The sequence below is a fragment of the Triticum urartu genome, chromosome 2 (assembly GCF_003073215.2).
Source record: "Triticum urartu cultivar G1812 chromosome 2, Tu2.1, whole genome shotgun sequence".
In the NCBI taxonomy this organism is placed as follows: domain Eukaryota; kingdom Viridiplantae; phylum Streptophyta; class Magnoliopsida; order Poales; family Poaceae; genus Triticum; species Triticum urartu.
Genome location: NC_053023.1, coordinates 678,490,052 through 678,509,308, shown reverse-complemented (window position 1 = coordinate 678,509,308; position 19,257 = coordinate 678,490,052).

The window sequence follows — 19,257 nt, the reverse complement described above, 5'->3', positions numbered from 1 at the left end:
TATCGCCCATAACTCACTTGTGTTCTACTCGTGCATATAACATCAACGCATAAAACCTGGCTCTGATACCACTGTTGGGGAACGTAGTAATTTCAAAAAAATTCCTACGCACACGCAAGATCATGTTGATGCGTAGCAACAAAAGGGGAGAGTGTAGTCCACATACCCTCGTAGACCGAAAGCGGAAGCGTTTGCACAACACGGTTGATGTAGTCGTACGTCTTCACGGCCTAACCGATCAAGCACCGAAACTACGGCACCTCCGAGTTCTAGCACACGTTCAGCTCGATGACGATCCCCGGACTCCGATCCAGCAAAATGTTGGGGAAGAGTTCCGTCAGCACGCTGGCGTGGTGACGATCTTGATGTTCTACTGTCGCAGGGCTTCGCCTAAGCACCGCTACAATATTATCGAGGATTATGGTGGAGGGGGGCACCGCACACGGCTAAGAGACCAATGATCAATTGTTGTGTCTATGGGGTGCCCCCTGCCCCCGTATATAAAGGAGCAAGGGGGAGGAGGTGCGGCCAGGCAAGGGGCGCGCCAGGAGGAGTCCTACTCCTACCGGGAGTAGGACTCCCCCCCTTTTTCCATGTTGGACTAGGACTTGGGGGAAGGAGAGAGAGAGGGGAAAGGAAAGGGGGGGGCGCCGCCCCCCTCCTTGTCCAATTCGGACTTGGGGAGGAGGGGCGCGCGGCTGCCCTTGGGCCTCCTCTCCTCTTCCTCCACTAGGCCCATTAAGGCCCATTAGGTTACCGGGGGGGTGGTGGTGGTTCCGGTAACCTCCCGGTACTCCAGTAAAATGGCGATTTCACCCGAAACACTTCCGATGTCCAAACATAGGCTTCCAATATATCAATCTTCATGTCTCGACCATTTCGAGACTCCTCGTCATGTCCGTGATCACATCCGGGACTCTGAACAACCTTCGGTACTGATACATCTCCAACATATCTATAATATTTGATTGCTCCATGCTATATTATCTACTATTTTTGACTATATTGGGCTTTATTTTCCACTTTTATATTATTTTTGGGACTAACCTATTAACCACAGGCCCAGCCCAGGAATTGTTGTTTTTTTGCCTATTTCTGTGTTTCGAAGAAACGGAATATCAAACGGAGTCCAAACGGAATAAAATCTTCGGGAACGTGATTTTCTCACCGAACGTGATCTAGGAGACTTGGACCCTGCTCCAAGGAACAAAAGAGGTGGTCACGAGGGTGGGGGGCGCCCCTCCTAGGGCGTGCCCCCTACCTCGTGGGCCCCTCCTTGCTCCTCCGTCGTACTTCTTCCTCCTATATATACACACGTACCCCCAACCGATCAGAACAGGAGCCAAAAACCTAATTCCACCGCCGCAACTTTCTGTATCCACGAGATCCCATCTTGGGGCCTGTTCCGGAGCTCCGCCGGAAGAGGGCCGTCATCACGGAGGGCTTCTACATCACCATAGCCTCTCTGATGAAGTGTGAGTAGTTTACCTCAGACCTTCGGGTCCATAGTTAGTAGCTAGATGGCTTCTTCTCTCTCTTTGAATCTCAATACAAAGTTGTCCCCCTCTCTCGTGGAGATCTTTTCAATGTAATCTTCTTTTTGCGGTGTGTTTGTTGAGATCGATGAATTGTGGGTTTATGATCAAGTCTATCTTGAATAATATTTGAATCTTCTCTGAATTCTTTTATGTATGATTGGTTATCTTTGCAAGTCTCTTCGAATTATCCGTTTGGTTTGTCCAACTTGATTGGTAGTTCTTGCCATGGGAGAAGCGCTTAGCTTTGGGTTCGATCTTGCGGTGTCCTTACCCAGTGACAGAAGGGGCAGCAAGGCACGTATTGTATCATTGCCATCGAGGATAACAAGATGGGGTTTATTTCATATTGCATGAATTTATCTCTCTACATCATGTCATCTTGCTTAAGGCGTTACTCTGTTTTGAACTTAATACTCTAGATGCATGCTGGATAGCGGTCGATGAGTGGAGTAATAGTAGTAGATGCAGAATCGTTTCGATCTACTTGTCACGGACGTGATGCCTATATACATGATCATGCCTAGATATTCTCATAATTATGCACAATTCTATCAATTGCTCAACTGTAATTTGTTCACCCACCGTAGAATACTTATGCTCTTGAGAGAAGCCACTAGTGAAACCTATGGCCCCCGGGTCTATTCTCATCATATCAATCTCCATCACTTTAATATTGTTTTGCTATTTACTTTGCCATTACTTTTCACCTTGCATCTTTATATCAAAAATACCAAAAATATTCTATCTATCAGATCTCACTCTCGTAAGTGACTGTGAAGGGCTTGACAACCCCTAATCGCGTTGGTTGCGAGTAGCTATCGCTTTGTGCAGGTACGAGGGACTTGAGTGTGGCCTCCTACTGGATTGATACCTTGGTTCTCAAAAACTAAGGGAAATACATACGCTACTCTGCTGCATCATCCCTTCCTCTTCGGGGAAAACCAACGCAAGCTCAAGACATAGAAAGAAGGATTTCTGGCGCTGTTGCCGGGGAGTCTATGCAAAAAGTCAATATACCAAGTACCCATCACAATCCCTATCTCTCGCATTACATTATTTGCCATTTGCCTCTCATTTTCCTCTCCCCCAATTCACCCTTGCTGTTTTATTTGCCCTCTCTCTCTATCCTCCCACTCTATTTGCCTCTTTTTGCTCGTTTGCTTTTGTTTGCTCGTGTGTTAGATTGCTTGCTTGTCGCGATGGCACAAGATACTACCAAATTGTGTGACTTCACCAATACCAATAATAATGATTTCCTTAGCACTCCGATTGCTCCTCTTACCGATGCTGAATCTTGTGAAATTAATACTGCTTTGTTGAATCTTGTTATGAAAGATCAATTCGCCGGCCTTCCTAGTGAAGATGCCGCTACTCATCTGAATAGCTTCGTTGATTTATGTGATATGCAAAAGAAAAAATATGTCAATAATGATGCCGTTAAATTGAAGCTATTTCCTTTTTCGCTTAGAGATCGTGCTAAAGCTTGGTTTTCGTCTTTGCCTAAGAATAGTATTGATTCATGGAACAAGTGTAAAGATGCTTTTATCTCTAAGTATTTTCCTCCCGCTAAGATCATCTCTCTTAGAAACGATATTATGAACTTTAAACAACTTGATCATGAACATCTTGCACAAGCTTGGGAGAGAATGAAATTAATGATACGTAATTGCCCTACCCATGGTTTGAATTTGTGGATGATTATACAAAAATTTTATGCCAGATTGAAATTTTCTTCTAGAAATCTTTTAGATTTGGCCGCGGGAGGCACTTTTATGGAAATCACTTTAGGAGTTGCTACTAAACTCCTAGATAATATTATGGTTAATTATTCTCAATGGCATACTGAAAGAACATCTAATAAAAAAGTGTGTGCGATAGAAGAAATTAATGTGTTGAGTGGAAAGATGGATGAACTTATGAAATTATTTGATACTAAGAGTGTTTCCTCTTATCCTAATGATATGCCTTTGTCTACTTTGATTGAGAATAAAAATGAATCTATGGATGTGAATTTTGTTGGTAGGAATAATTTTGGTAACAATGCTTATAGAGGGAATTTTAATCCTAGTCCATATCCTAGTAATCCTTCTAATAATTATGGGAATTCCTACAACAACTCTTATGGAAATTATAATAAGATACCCTCTGATTTTGAATCTAATATTAAAGAATTTATTTCTTCGCAAAGAATTTTAATGCTATGATTGAAGAAAAATTGCTTAAGATTGATGATTTGGCTAGGAACGTTGATAGAATTGCTCTTGATGTTGATGCTTTGAAACTTAGATCTATTCCACCTAAACATGATATTAATGAGTCTCTTAAATCCATGAGAATTTCAATTGATGAGTGTAAATAAAGAACCGCTAGGATGCGTGCTTCCAAAGATGCCTTTATTAAAGCGTGTTCTTCCAATTCCTATGAAAGTAATGATGAAGATCTAAAAGTTATTGATGTGTCTCCAATTAAATCTTTGTTTTGCAATATGAATCTTGATGAAACTGAATATGATCTTCCTTTACCTAGAAGGCGTTCTAAAAATTTGGAGTATTTAGATCTTAATAATGAAATTGATGAAAGTGGGATGGAAAGAAATAAATATCTAGATGTTGCTAAACCCACTATATTGGATTTCAAGGAATTTAATTATGAAAATAGCTCTTTGATTGATTGTATTTCCTTGTTGCAATCCGTGCTAAATTCTCCACATGCTTATAGTCGAAATAAAGCCTTCACCGAACATATTGTTGATGCCTTGATGCAATCTTATGAAGAAAAATTTGAGTTGAAAGTTTCTATCCCTAGAAAACTCTAAGATGAGTGGGAACTAACTATTAAAATTAAAATTAAAGATTATGATTTTTATGCTTTGTGTGATTTGGGTGCTAGTGTCTCTACTATTCCCATGACTTTATGTGATTTACTAGATTTCCGCAATTTTGATGATTGCTCTCTAAACTTGCATCTTGCGGATCCCACTATTAAGAAACCTATGGGAAGGATTAATGATGTTCTTATTGTTGCAAATAGGAATTATGTGCCCGTAGATTTCATTGTTCTTGATATAGATTGCAATCCTTCTTGCCGTATTATTCTTGGTAGACCTTTCCTTAGAACGGTTGGTGCGATTATTGATATGAAGGAAGGGAATATTAGATTTCAATTTCCATTAAAAAAAGGGCATGGAACACTTTCCAAGAAAGAAAATAAAATTACCATATGAAACTATCATGTGAGCCACTTATGGATTGCCTACCAAAGATGGCAATACCTAGATCTATTCTTGCTTGTTATGCCTAGCTAGGGGCGTTAAACGATAGTGCTTGTTGGGAGGCAACCCAAATTTATTTCCATTCCTTGTTTTTTGCTCCTATTTAGTAATAAATAAATTATTTAGCCTCTGTTTAGGTTGTGTTTTTTGTGTTTAATTAGTGTTTGTGCCAAGTAGAACCGTTGGGAAGACTTGGGGAAAGTCTTGTTGAACTTGCTGTAAAAAACAAAAACTTTAGCGCTCACGAGAACTGCTTTCATTTTTATTTGAAGAGTGCTATTTAGTTAATTCTTTTTCCATATGATTAATAGATAAATTCCTCACGTCCAGAAATTTATTTTATAATTTTTGGGGTTCCAGATATTGCGCTAGCTACATATTACTGCAGACTGTTCTGTTTTTGACAGATTCTGTTTTTCGTGTGTTGTTTGCTTATTTTGATGAATCTATGGCTAGTAAAATAGTTTGTAATCCATAGAGAAGTTGGAATACAGTAGGTTTAACACCAATATAAATAAACAATGAGTTCATTACAGTACTTTGAAGTGGTCTTTTGTTTTGTTTCGCTAACGGAGCTCACGAGTTTTCTATTTTGAGTTTTGAGTTGTGAAGTTTCCAAGTTTTGGGTGAATTCTTTTGATGGATCATGGAACAAGGAGTGGCAAGGGCCTAAGCTTGGGGATGCCCATGGCACCCCCAAGATAATCCAAGGACACCAAAAAGTTAAAGCTTGGGGATGCCCCGGAAGGCATCCCCTCTTTTCGTCCACTTCCATCGGTAATTTACTTGGAGCTATATTTTATTCACCAACATGATATGTGTTTTGCTTGGAGCGTCTTGTATTATTTGTGTCTTTGTTTTCTAGTATACCAGAATCATCTTTGCTGTACACACCTTTTGAGAGAGCCATACATGAATTAAAATTTGATAGAATACTCTATGTGCTTCACTTATATCTTTTGAGCTAGATAATTTTGCTCTATGTGCTTCACTTATATCTTTTAAGCTAGATAATTATACTCTATGTGCTTCACTTATATCTTTTGAGCTAGATAATTTTGCTCTATGTGCTTCACTTATATCTTTTGAGATAGATAATTTTGCCCTATGTGCTTCACTTATATCTTTTGAGATAGATAATTTTGCTCTATGTGCTTCACTTAGATCTTTTAGAGCACGGTGGTGGATATGTTTTAAAGAAACTATTGATATCTCATGCTTCACTTAAATTAATTTGAGAGTCTCTTAATAGCATGGTAATTTTCCTAATAATAATATGCTTGGTATTCAAGATTTGTGAAACTTTCTTTTGAGTGTGTTGAATACTAAGAAAAGATTGAAGCATGATAATTATTTTGAGATATGGAGGTGATAATATTAAAGTCATGCTAGTTGAGTAGTTGTGAATTTAAAGAATACTTGTGTTGAAGTTTGTGATTCCCGTAGCATGCACGTATGGTGAACCGTTATGTGATGAAGTCGGAGCATGATTTATTTATTGATTGTCTTCCCTATGAGTGGCGGTCGGGAACGAGCGATGGTCTTTTCCTACCAGTCTACCCCCCTAGGAGCATGCATGTAGTACTTTGCTTTGATAGCTTCTAGATTTTTGCAATAAGTATATGAGTTCTTTATGACTAATGTTGAGTCCATGGATTATACGCACTCCCACCCTTCCACCCTTGCTAGCCTCTCCAATACCGCGCAACTTTCGTCGGTATCATACACCTACCATATACCTTCCTCAAAACAGCCACCATACCTACCTATTATGGCATTTCCATAGCCATTCCGAGATATATTGCCATGCAACTTTCCACCATCTACTTCATCATGACACATTCATCATTGTCATATTGCATATCCCGGTACACCGCCGGATGCATTCACATAGTCATATTCTGTTCTAAGTATCAAGTTGTAATTATTGAGTTGTAAGAAAAATAAAAGTGTGATGATCATCATTATTAGAGCATTGTCCCAGTGAGGAAAGAATGATGGAGACTATGATTCTCCCACAAGTCGGGATGAGACTCCGGACGAAAAAAAGAGAGGCCAAAGAAGCCCATAAAAAAGAGAAAGGCCATATAAAAAATATAAAAAAATGAGAGAAAAAGAGAGAAGGGACAATGTTACTATCCTTTTACCACACGTGTGCTTCAAAGTAGCACCATGATCTTCATAGTAGAGAGTCTCTCATGTTATCACTTTCATATACTAGTGGGAATTTTTCATTATAGAACTTGGCTTGTATATTCCAATGATGGGCTTCCTCAAATTGCCCTAGGTCTTCATGAGCAAGCAATTTGGATGCACACCCACTTAGTTTCTTTTTGAGCTTTCATATACTTATAGCTCTAGTGCATCCGTTGCATGGGATTCCCTACTCACTCACATTGATATCTATTGATGGGCATCTCCATAGCCCGTTGATACGCCTAGTTGTTGTGAGACTATCTTCTCCCTTTTTGTCTTCTCCACAACCACCGTTCTATTCCACCTATAGTGCTATATCCATGGCTCACGCTAATGTATTGCGTGAAGATTGAACAAGTTTTGAAAAAGTTAGAGTATGAAACAATTGCTTGGCTTGTCATCGGGGTTGTGCATGATTTAAATACTTTGTGTGGGGAAGATGTAGCATAGCCAGACTATATGATTTTGTAGGGATAACTTTCTTTAGCCATGTTATTTTGAGAAGACATAATTGCTTTGTCAGTATGCTTGAAGTATTATTATTTTCTATGTCAATATAAACCTTTGTCTTGAATCTTTCTAATCTGAATATTCCTACCACAATTAAGAAGATTTGCATTGAAATTATGCCAAGTAGCACTCCGCATCAAAAATTCTCTTTTTATCATTTACCTACTCGAGGACGAGCAGGAATTAAGCTTGGGGATGCCTGATACGTCTCCAACGTATCTATAATTTTGATTGCTCCATGCTATATTATCTATTGTTTTGGACTATATTGGGCTTTATTTTCCACTTTTATATTATTTTTGGGACTAACCTATTAACCGGAGGCCTAGCCCAGAATTGCTGTTTTTTGCCTATTTCAGTGGTTCGAAGAAACGGAATATCAAACGGAGTCTAAACGGAATAAAATCTTTGGGAACGTGATTTTCTCACCGAACGTGATCCAGGAGACTTGGACCTTGCTCCAAGAAACAAAAGAGGCGGTCACTGCCTCGTGGGCCCCTTGTTGCTCCTCCGGCGTACTTCTTCCTCCTATATATACACACGTACCCCCAAACGATCAAAACAGGAGCCAAAAACCTAATTCCACCACCGCAACTTTCTGTATCCACGAGATCCCATCTTGGGTCATCACGGAGGGCTTCTACATCACCATAGCCTCTCCGATGAAGTGTGAGTAGTTTACCTCAGACCTTCGGGTCCATAGTTAGTAGCTAGATGGCTTCTTCTCTCTCTTTGAATCTCAATACAAAGTTCTCCCCCTCTCTCATGGAGATCTATTCGATGTAATCTTCTTTTTGCGGTGTGTTTGTTGAGACCGATGAATGTGGGTTTATGATCAAGTATATCTATGAATAATATTTGAGCCTTCTCTGAATTCTTTTATGTATGATTGGTTATCTTTGCAAGTCTCTTCGAATTATCCGTTTGGTTTGGCCAACTAGATTGGTAGTTCTTGCCATGGGAGAAGTGCTTAGCTTTGGGTTCGATCTTGCGGTGTCCTTACCTAGTGACAGAAGGGGCAGCAAGGCACGGATTGTATCGTTGCCATCGAGGATAACAATATGGGGTTTATTTCATATTGCATGAATTTATCTCTCTACATCATGTCATCTTGCTTAAGGCGTTACTCTGTTCTTAACTTAATACTCTAGATGTATGCTGGATAGCGGTCGATGAGTGGAGTAATAGTAGTAGATGCAGAATTGTTTCGATCTATTTGTCACGGACGTGATGCCTATATACATGATCATTCCTAGATATTCTCATAATTATGCACAATTTTATCAATTGCTCAACAGTAATTTGTGCACCCTCCATAGAATACTTATGCTCTTGAGAGAAGCCACTAGTGAAACCTATGGCCCCCGGGTCTATTCTCATCATATCAATCTCCATCACTTTAATATTGTTTTGCTATTTACTTTGCCTTTACTTTTTACCTTGCATCCTTTTATGTCAAAAATACCAAAAATATTCTATCTATCAGATCTCACTCTCGTAAGTGACTGTGAAGGGCTTGACAACCCATAATCGCATTGGTTGCGAGTAGCTATCGCTTTGTGCAGGTACGAGGGACTTGAGCGTGGCCTCCTACTGGATTGATACCTTGGTTCTCAAAAACTGAGGGAAATACTTACGCTACTCTGCTGCATCATCCCTTCCTCTTCGGGGAAAACCAACGCAAGCTCAAGACGTAGCAGGTACATCAAAACATATAAACTCATAATGAAACTGTCATCGTAACATTAAGCGTGCGGACCCTACGGGTTCGAGAACAATGTAGACATGACCGAGACACGTCTCCGGTCAATAACCAATAGCGGAACCTGGATGCTCATATTGGCTCCTACATATTCTACGAAGATCTTTATCGGTCAGACCGCATAACAACATACATTGTTCCCTTTGTCATCGGTATGTTACTTGCCCGAGATTCGATCGTCGGTATCTTAATACCTAGTTCAATCTCATTACCGGCAAGTCTCTTTACTCGTTCTGTAATACATCATCCCGCAACTAACTCATTAGTTGCAATGCTTGCAAGGCTTAAGTGATGTGCATTACCGAGAGGGCCCAGAGATACCTCTCCGACAATCGGAGTGACAAATCCTAATCTTGAAATACGCCAACCCAACATGTAACTTTGGAGACACCTTTAGAGCACCTTTATAATCACCCAGTTACGTTGTGACGTTTGGTAGCACACAAAGTGTTCCTCCGGTAAACGGGAGTTGCATAATCTCATAGTCATAGGAACATGTATAAGTCATGAAGAAAGCAATAGCAACATACTAAACGATCAAGTGCTAAGCTAACGGAATGGGTCAAGTCAATCACATAATTCTCCTAATGATGTGATCCCATTAATCAAATGACAACTCATGTCTATGGCTAGGAAACATAACCATCTTTGATCAACGAGCTAGTCAAGTAGAGGCATACTAGTGACACTCTATTTGTCTATGTATTCACACAAGTATTATGTTTTCGGTTAATACAATTATAGCATGAATAATAAACATTTATCATCAAATTAGGAAATAAATAATAACTTTATTATTGCCTCTAGGGCATATTTCCTTCAGACGGTCCTCTTCCTTCTCTGGGGAGAGGAAGTTTCAGTCCCTCCTCCCCTGCTAACCTCCTTCGCGGAGGTGCTAGCCTCCTTGTTCCCCCCTTTATCTTCTCCTGAGGGTGCTTGATAAGGCGCGATCTCCAGCATCCTAGTTAGCACGGGATTTGGTGAGGTCTCAGGGAGGGGGGCCGGACACCTGATCAACTTTGCCTTCGCTATCCAATCCTGGTCAATAAGCGGCTTTTTAGGGCGACGTTGCGATAAATAAACGGACAGTGTGTTCGGATGCGGGGCTACTTACTTGGGTATCCGGGCACATTATTTGTGGTCCGAAGAACAATTTGTACATCTCTTCGTGCATCATGCCGAGGAAATGTTGAATAGCTCGCAGTCCTTCCGGGTTGAATTCCCACATGCGAAGGGGCCGGCGTTTGCAAGGCTGGACTTGACGAACTAGCATAACTTGCACTACCATAACCAGACTGAAATCTCTCTCAAAGAGATCTCGGATACGGCTTTGCAGTATTGGCACATCCTTGGCTGGACCCCAGCTCAGCCCCCTGCTGATCCATGACGTCAGTTGTGGTAGGGGGCCTGAGCGAAAGGTGGGGGCAGCTACCCACTTGGCACTTCGGGGAGCTGTGATGTAGAACCACTCCCGCTGCCACAATCCGGACACCTCTGGGAAGCAACCCTCAGGCCATGGAGCGTCAGCGATTTTGCTTATTAAAGCGCCTTCGCATGCTGCGTGCTGCCCCTCGATCATCTTCGGCTTCACATCGAAGGTCTTGCGCCACAGGCCGAAGTGAGGGGTAATGCGGAGGAAGGCCTCACATATGACAATAAATGTCGAGATGTGAAGAAGGGAATCCGGGGCCAGATCGTGAAAATGTAGCCCCTAATAGAACATAAGACCCCTAACAACGGGATCCAGAGCGAGGCCTAGTCCTCGGAGGAAGTGGGACACGAACACGACGCTCTCGTTGGGTTCGGGAGTAGGGACGGCTTGCCCTAGGGCAGGCAGCCGATGCGAAATTTTGGCGGTCAGATATCTGGCCTCTCTCAACTTCCTGATGTCCTCCTCCGTGACGGAGGAAGGCATCCACTGACCTTGAAGGTTGGATCAGGACATAGTTGAAGGTCTGAAGCACCTGACCTGCATTTTGGGTGTTAGAACTCGATGCGGGGAAAGGATTTGATTGAGCACGAGAGGGAAAAAAGAAAAAGCCTTATCCCCTTTATAAAGAGGGTGAATATCAAGCGTCCTCCTCGTAGCCGTTTGGGACTTGCCTAAGATCTAGGAGTCCTACCAATAGGCACGGTTGGGTTACCCACGTCCGTATTGATGAGAATCCCGTAATAAAGGGGACATGATCTCTACTTCGACAAGACATGCCAAGGAAACTGCCTCGCGAAACACGCTGAGATTGGTTATGAAAAACGATTCGAATAAAGACCTCGGTGTGGTGTGATGTCACGCTACGGGGTACGTCAGCTGATTAGGTTTGTGGAAATATTATTCTCCCTACGGTGGTATGTGGAACTTGTTTTGCAGATCCGAACACGATCCTCATGTTCAAAATCTTCTATGAAGTATTCGGAGGAGGAACCCGCCTTGCAATGCTGAAGACAATCTGCGCTGGACTCATCGTCATTGAAGCCTGGTTCAGGGGCTACTGAGGGAGTCCTGGATTAGGGGGTATCCGGACAGCCGGATTATATCCTTTGGCCGGACTGTTGGACTATGAAGATACAAGATTGAAGACTTCGTCCCGTGTCCGGATGGGACTCTCCTTAGCGTGGAAGGCAAGCTTGGCAATACGGATATGTAGATCTCCTTCCTTGTAACCGACTCTGTCTAACCCTAGCCCCCTCCAGTGTCTATATAAACCGGAGGGTTTAGTCTGTAGGACGGACAACAATAATCATACCATAGGCTAGTTTCTAGGGTTTAGCCTCTTCAATCTCGTGGTAGATCAACTCTTGTACTACTCATATTATCAAGAACAATCTAGCAGGACATAGGGTATTACCTCCATCAAAATGATCACTATAGCTAGCTTGAGACTTAAATTACAGAAAGAAATCACTTACATACAATAGCAACTGACGAGAGATTTCTCAAGTGCGTCTTGATTGAATAATTGATACAGTTCTGTATACTCAACGGCCAGAGCTTTCTCATGGAAGTAATGCTCCGCCTTGACATTCACCATGAGAGACTCTGGATTGGAAATCTTGGTAATGTTCATGTACCATTGATGCAATTCATACATTCTCATTGGGAGGTTCTTGACCTCCTCGGGCTTGACCAAAGGTTGGCCGCGGACATATTGCTGTTTTATTTCCTCCTCTCTAAGCGAAGACATGGGCTTGATGTCGAGGAGTTGTCCAACACTGATACCGAGCATTTTAGCATTCCTTATATGCTCCTCGGTTATTACCAGATTGTTCAGCCGGGGAACGGTTTGCCCACAATAATATACGGCGCACGTACTCTCATGTGTTGTTGGCACAACAAGCGGGGGGGGGGGGTCGATTGCGCCGCCTGTTCTCCCAGCCGGGGAACGGGTTTCCCGCATTTTTTGGCAGCTGCTTGTGGGCTCGAGCTCGAGCTCGCTTCCCTCTGTAGTTGTGCTCGATGTGCCTTCCTGAGTTGGCGCTCATAGTCAGAGTCAACAGACTTGGGAGCTGGTGGTCTAGACATACAAATGAAGTGGTCAATATTTTCCTCGGGCACTTTCTCCCTTGGCGGCGGTGCCGGTTTCGGTCCAAAATGGCGTCCACTTGGGCGTTCACTATGGCTTTGTTTTGCTCCTCGGTCATGTCGTAAGGCCTCTGAGGAAGAGGAGCGAGGCTACTTGGACCATATTTATATCGCTTGCCTCCGCCTGTACCTCCTGTACTACCTCGACTCGTACCGCTACGCACCATAGCTGCGGCGTGTCTCTTCTGCGATTGCTGAGGTGGCGGAGACGGCTGACGTGGCTGAGTTGGAGCAGGAGTCTGCTCACGCATTGGTGGACTTGGAGGAGCGGGAGTCTGCTGACACAGTGGTGGACTTCGAGGAGGAGTCGGCTCACATGTTCGTGTATTTGGAGGAGCGGGAGTCTGCAGACACGGTGGCAGACTTCGAGAAGGAGTCGGCTCACGCGTTCATGGACTTGGAGGAGCGGGAGTCCCCTGACTCGGTGGCGGACTTCGAGGAGGAGTCGGCAGACGCGGTGTCGGTGGATTTCAAAAGATGATGCAATCCTTTCTCCATAGAATGATACGATGTATGGCTTCTCCCAGTGTGTGCTCGTCGTCACCTCCAGGAATGTCAAGCTGTAGCCCCGAATATGGGTCCACCACCTCATCAACCAAGACACGAGCATAGCCCGCTGGAATCGGGGTGCAATGGAAGGTTGCTTCGGGGGTAATTGTAAAAGCAACGGCGTCCGCCACCTTCATGGATATGTTCTTCATTTTGAAGTGTAGCTCACAGTTAGTGTTCTCTATGATGTCATCCACAGGGTATGTATCTAGCAGTGCGCCGCCTGAGGCAGAACCAACGCTGCTTCTCGGCATGGATGGGACGGTGCTATGCAATGCTGGACGATTATCCGCTTGCTGATGCCGCTGCTGAGACCCCCTTTCCTGGCTAAGTGAGTCGATCTGCTGCTGTTGCTGCTGGAATTTGAGTGCCAAGTCCATGTGCCTTGCTTCTAGGCCTTGAAGGCGTTCTGCGTCCTGCTTCCTCTTCTCCTCCTCCAGCTTCCTCTTCTTCTCCTCCTCTCTCTTCTTTCTTGCACGGCTCCTGTAGTCGTCGTTCCAATCCGAAAAACCCTCATACCAGGGAATAACGCCCTTGCCTCGTGTTCTTCCCGGGTGTTCAGGATTTCCCAGGGCGCGCGTAAGCTCGTCGTTCTCTCTGTTGGGCGTGAACACCCCCTTTCGAGCATCTTCTATTGCGTCAAGTAACTTTTGTTCGGCTCCTTTTAGACTTGCCTTCTTCGAAACCTCGCCTGTCTTCGGGTCCAACTTCCCCACCGTACGCATTGAACCAAGTTCTGCACCTGGAGGGCCAGCTCCTAGTAACCGGAGTGACCCCTGCATCCTCCATATCTTGCTCAGACTTATCCCACTTAGGCATTGCCACCGCGTAGCCACCTGGCCCCAGCCTATGGAACTGCATCTTTTTTGCGGCATTGGCCTTGTTTTTTCTCGACCGTTCCTTAGATAATTCCGATTCCTTGAATTCCACGAAAGCGGGCCAGTGTTCTCTTTGCTTCTCTAGTGTTCCAGTGAATTCAGGAGTCTTCCTGTCTGCAGCGAGGTAGTTGGCCCATACAGTTTTCTTGTGGGTGTTGAATGCAATTGCCATCTTCTTAAGAGCAGCGTCCTTGACTTTCTGCACATCTGCATCAGTGAAATAATCTGGTAGGGTGAAATGTTCCATCAGAGATTCCCAAAGCTTGTCTTTTGCTCTGTCGTCGACCCAAGTAACATCTGGACGTTCAGTTTTTGGCTCTTTCCGTTCTTGAATGGAGATCGGGAGTTGGTCCTTCACAAGAACTCCACACTAACGAACGAACTTGTTCGCAATGTTCTTAGGCGAAAGGGGTTCGCCAGAAGCTTTGATGGAATTGATGTTGTACTTTACACCCTCCTTCAACTTTTTGCCCGGGCCTCGCTTTCTCTTGCTGTCTGTAGAAGCAGATTTGCTCGATCCGGAGGGTTGAAAGAAGAAAGATCGATTCGTTAATATATCTTCAAATAAAAAAATATGTGATGATCACTAGATGCCTGCTTTTAAATATACCTCGCCGGTAGTCTTTGTTATTTCAAGATCAACATTGTCTGTGTCATCATAATCATAATCATAATCATAGTTTATGACTTCATCAGCTCGGCTGTCCTGATCAAATGTCTTATCATCACCCTCCCCGGTATTTTTCAGATATTGGGAGCCATCATCTACTTCATTCAGATCATCTAGCCTGGTAGGGCTGCGTATGATCTCGAACATGGCCTCTTCTCCCTCTCTGCCGGTATTGTCCACCATATCTTTTATTTAACACTAATCCAGAAGAAATATAAAACAATTTAGTATTCAAATTACAATGCATGGATGCAATCAATAAGGAAAAACTGAATCATATAGTACATAATATGCATCGTCTCGAATAATATATAATCTCGAATACATCGTCTCGAATAATATATAATCTCGAATACATCACTGGCTAGGTAGCTAATAAAGATCGAATACTACAGAAGAATCTAGGCCACTAGCGGTTCCTGGGGCGCGGGTGGTGGACACCCAAAGACAAGGAACCATCACAGGATCATATCTCCGGTCATCTGCCGAAAGAAACTGCCAGGTATTGGAGAACCTGGCGTCCATAGCAGCCATGTAGTGATGGACGTGCTCGTCCTCCTCCTTGACACGACGACGCACCACCTCCGGCGGGGCCGGCTCCCTCTGCATAGAATGTGGCCCATGCGAACGCCACCAAAGGAGATCAGGGTCGACGACGGGACCCGAGGCCGGGTTCCTCACCAAGCGGCGCCCCCCCTCCAGGTAGCACCTCCTAGTGCCAGCCCGGCGGAGCCCAGCCCCGGACATGGGTCAGCCAGACGTCATGGCGAACGGGTCGACGGCGAGGATGCAGGCCGGGAATCGTTGAGAACAAATACTATATGCCCGCAAAAAGTAACATTTTTTAAATGATTGGATTGTGATAACTAAAATTCTATATGCAAATTCTAACAATTTGACATTAATCTAATTCATCTAGCTAAAACTAACTCTAAAATTTCTAACATTTCTATATATATAACTAACATTTCTAATATTTCTATAACTAAAAAACAGAAAAATTGCTAACATTTCTATAAATATTTCTATAACTAAAAAACAGAAAAATTTATAACATTTCTATGTAACTAACATTTCTAATATTTTTATAATTAAAAACAGAAAAAGCTAACATTTCTATAACAATGTGTGTGTGTGTGGACATGGCGGCCGGGGCAGGAGCTCACCGGCGAGGCACGGCGACGGGGGGCGGCGACGGTGACGGAGATGGGCGGTGACGACGGGGATGGGGACGGGGCGGCGACGACGGGGACGGGGCCGGGCTGGGCGGGGACGACGGGGCGGGGCGCGGCGACATGGACGACGGGCACGGGGACAGGGACGAGGACGGCGATGGACGGCGACGAGGGGCGGCGGCTACGGGGCAGAGGAGAAAGAAGCAGAGGAAGAGATGAGAAACTGATTTTTTTTGAAGTGTTTTCCTATATAGAACAAACTTTAGTACCGGTTGAAGCCACCAACCGGTACTAAAGGTCTGTTTTGGCCAGGCCAAGTGGCGGAAAGCGCACACCCTTTAGTACCGGGTGGTGGCTCCAACCGGTACCAAAGACCCCCCCCTTTAGTACCGGTTTAGCCACCACCCGGTACTAAAGGGGGTGCACTGGCGCAGGTGCGATGCGTCATGTTTAGTCCCACCTCGCTAGCCAAGGGCGTCTGCACTGGTTTATAAGCCCCAGTGCGGTAGCTCTCTCAAGCTCCTCTCCAAAGCAGGCCTACTGGGCCTAAATGTTCTGTGCTGCCCTGTGGGCCTACTGGGCCTTTGCGGGCCTGCATCCTGGCCCAACAACGGGTTGGGTTTCTAGTCGTATGCAGGCCGCTGTGGCGCAGTAGGCGGGCTTTTTCTTTTCTTATTTTTTGCTTTATTTATTTTTGTTTTATTTATTTTAAGTAGTTTTTTGCTGTATTTAGAGTTTCTTTGTGAACATTTTAGCTTTAGGTACAACAAATTACAAACTTTCTATTAGTGCCGGTAGTTTACAAATTTGAATAGTTTACATTTTGAATTATTTGAAATTTGTGTGAATCACTAGTTTGTGAATAACTTAACTTTGAAAATAGATTTTCCAGTGATTCTTTTTTCTTATGTTTAATATTAGTGTGTTTTATCATTATATTCAATTTGGTAATGCTTAGGTTATTTAAAAAATGAAATGCCTTTTTAACGGATGAGTTTTCGTCCGAAACCCTGATACTTCGAAAGAGATTGTCCATTTTGTACACGAAGTGAATCCAGTTTTTGCGGTAACCCTCTCTACTTTTTTGCACATGCTATGTGGGTGAAATTATAATACCATGCCAACTTTCAACCTTTTCTGAGTTCATTTGAAATGCTTTTCAATTTCAGGGTCATTTAGCTGAAAAACTTAGTAAATGCATGAAAGAATTTGTTTGCACATAAAATTTCTTCGCGTTTCAAATGCCAAAACACATAACTACCCTAACTATTACAGAGATTCCCTCCTGGGTGTGAAACACATAAGAAAGTGATGATAGTGAAGCCGATCACATCCCAGATCTTTGGGTGTGAAACTTTTTCTTCGCGTGTGTCCCTTTGCGCCATAGCCATGGAAAATCTTCGTCATTTAACTGGATGCTTGGGTCAATATTCATTGTGAATGGAGCAATTTCATCAAACTTTTCATAATCTTCTGACATGTCTGTCTTGTCATCCACTCCCACGATGTTTCTCATCCCAGAAAGAACTATGTGGCGCTTTGGCTCATCGTATGATGCATTCACTTCCTTATATTTTCTTTTTCTCGGCTTGGTAGACATATCCTTCACATAGAAAACCTGTGCCACATCATTATCTAGGACGAATGGTTCGTCTGCATACGCAAGATTGTTGAGATCCACTATTGTCATTCCATACTGCGGGTCTTCCGTTACCCCGCCTCGTGTCATATTGATCCATTTGCACCGAAACAAAGGGACCTTCAAACCACGTCCATAGTCAAGTTCCCATATCTCCTCTATGTAACCATAATATGTTTCCTTTCCCGTCTTGGTTGTTGCATCAAAGCGGACACCACTGTTTTGGTTGGGGCTCTTCTTATCTTGGGCGATCATGTAAAATGTATTACCATTTATCTCGTACCCTTTGAAAGTCATTATATTCGAAGATGGTAACTGAGACAGCGAGTACAGGTCATCTTCAATAGAGGCGTCATGCATGGTACGTGTCTGCAACCAGCCGGTGAAACTCCTGATTTGTTCACGTGTAATCCAGTCATCAGACCGCTCTGGGTGTTTGGAGCATAGAAAATTCTTGTGTTCGTCCATATACGGAGCCACCAAGGCGGAATTCTGTAGAACTGTGTAGTGTGCTTCAGTGAGAGAATGTCCGTCCATACATATTTTTTGATTCCCTCCTAGCGTGCCTTTTCCATCCAGTCTGCCCTTATGCCGCGATTTAGGAACACCAATCGGCTTAAGGTCAGGAATAAAGTCAATACAAAACTCAATGACCTCCCCATTTTCATGGCCCTTGGAGATGCGTCCTTCTGGCCTAGCACGGTTATGAACATATTTCTTTAAGACTCCCATGAACCTCTCAAAGGGGAACATATTGTGTAGAAATACAGGACCCAAACCATTAATCTCTTCGCATAGGTGAACTAGGATGTGCATCCTGATGTTGAAGAAGGATGGTGGGAACACCAACTTGAAACTGACAAGACATTGCACCAAATCATTCTCTAATCTTGGTATGATTTCTGGATCGATTTCCTTCTGAGAGATTGCATTGAGGAATGCACATAACTTCACAATGGCTAATCGAACGTTATCCGGTAGAAGCCCCTCAATGCAACCGGAAGCAGTTGCGTCATAATCACGTGGCAGTCATGAGACTTTAGGTTCTGGAACTTTTTCTCTGCCATGTTTATTATTCCCTTTATATTCGACGAGAAGCCAGACGGAACCTTAATACTGAGCAGGCATTCAAAGAAGATTTCCTTCTATTCTTTGGTAAGAGTGTAGCTGGCATGACCCTGATGTATGCCGTCTTTTCCATGCATACGTTGCTGGTCCTCCCGTACCTTAGGTGTATCTTTTGTCTTCCCATACACGCCCAAGAAGCCAAACAGGGTCACGCAAAGATTCTTCGTCACGTGCATCACATCGATTGCAGAGCGGACCTCTAGGTCTTTCCAATAGAGCAGGTCCCAAAATATAGATTTCTTCTTCCACATGGGTGCGCGTCCGTCAGCGTCATTCGGAACAGGTTGTCCACCAGGACCCTTTCCAAAGACTACCTTCAAATCCTTGACCATATCATGTACATCAGCACCAGTACGGTGGC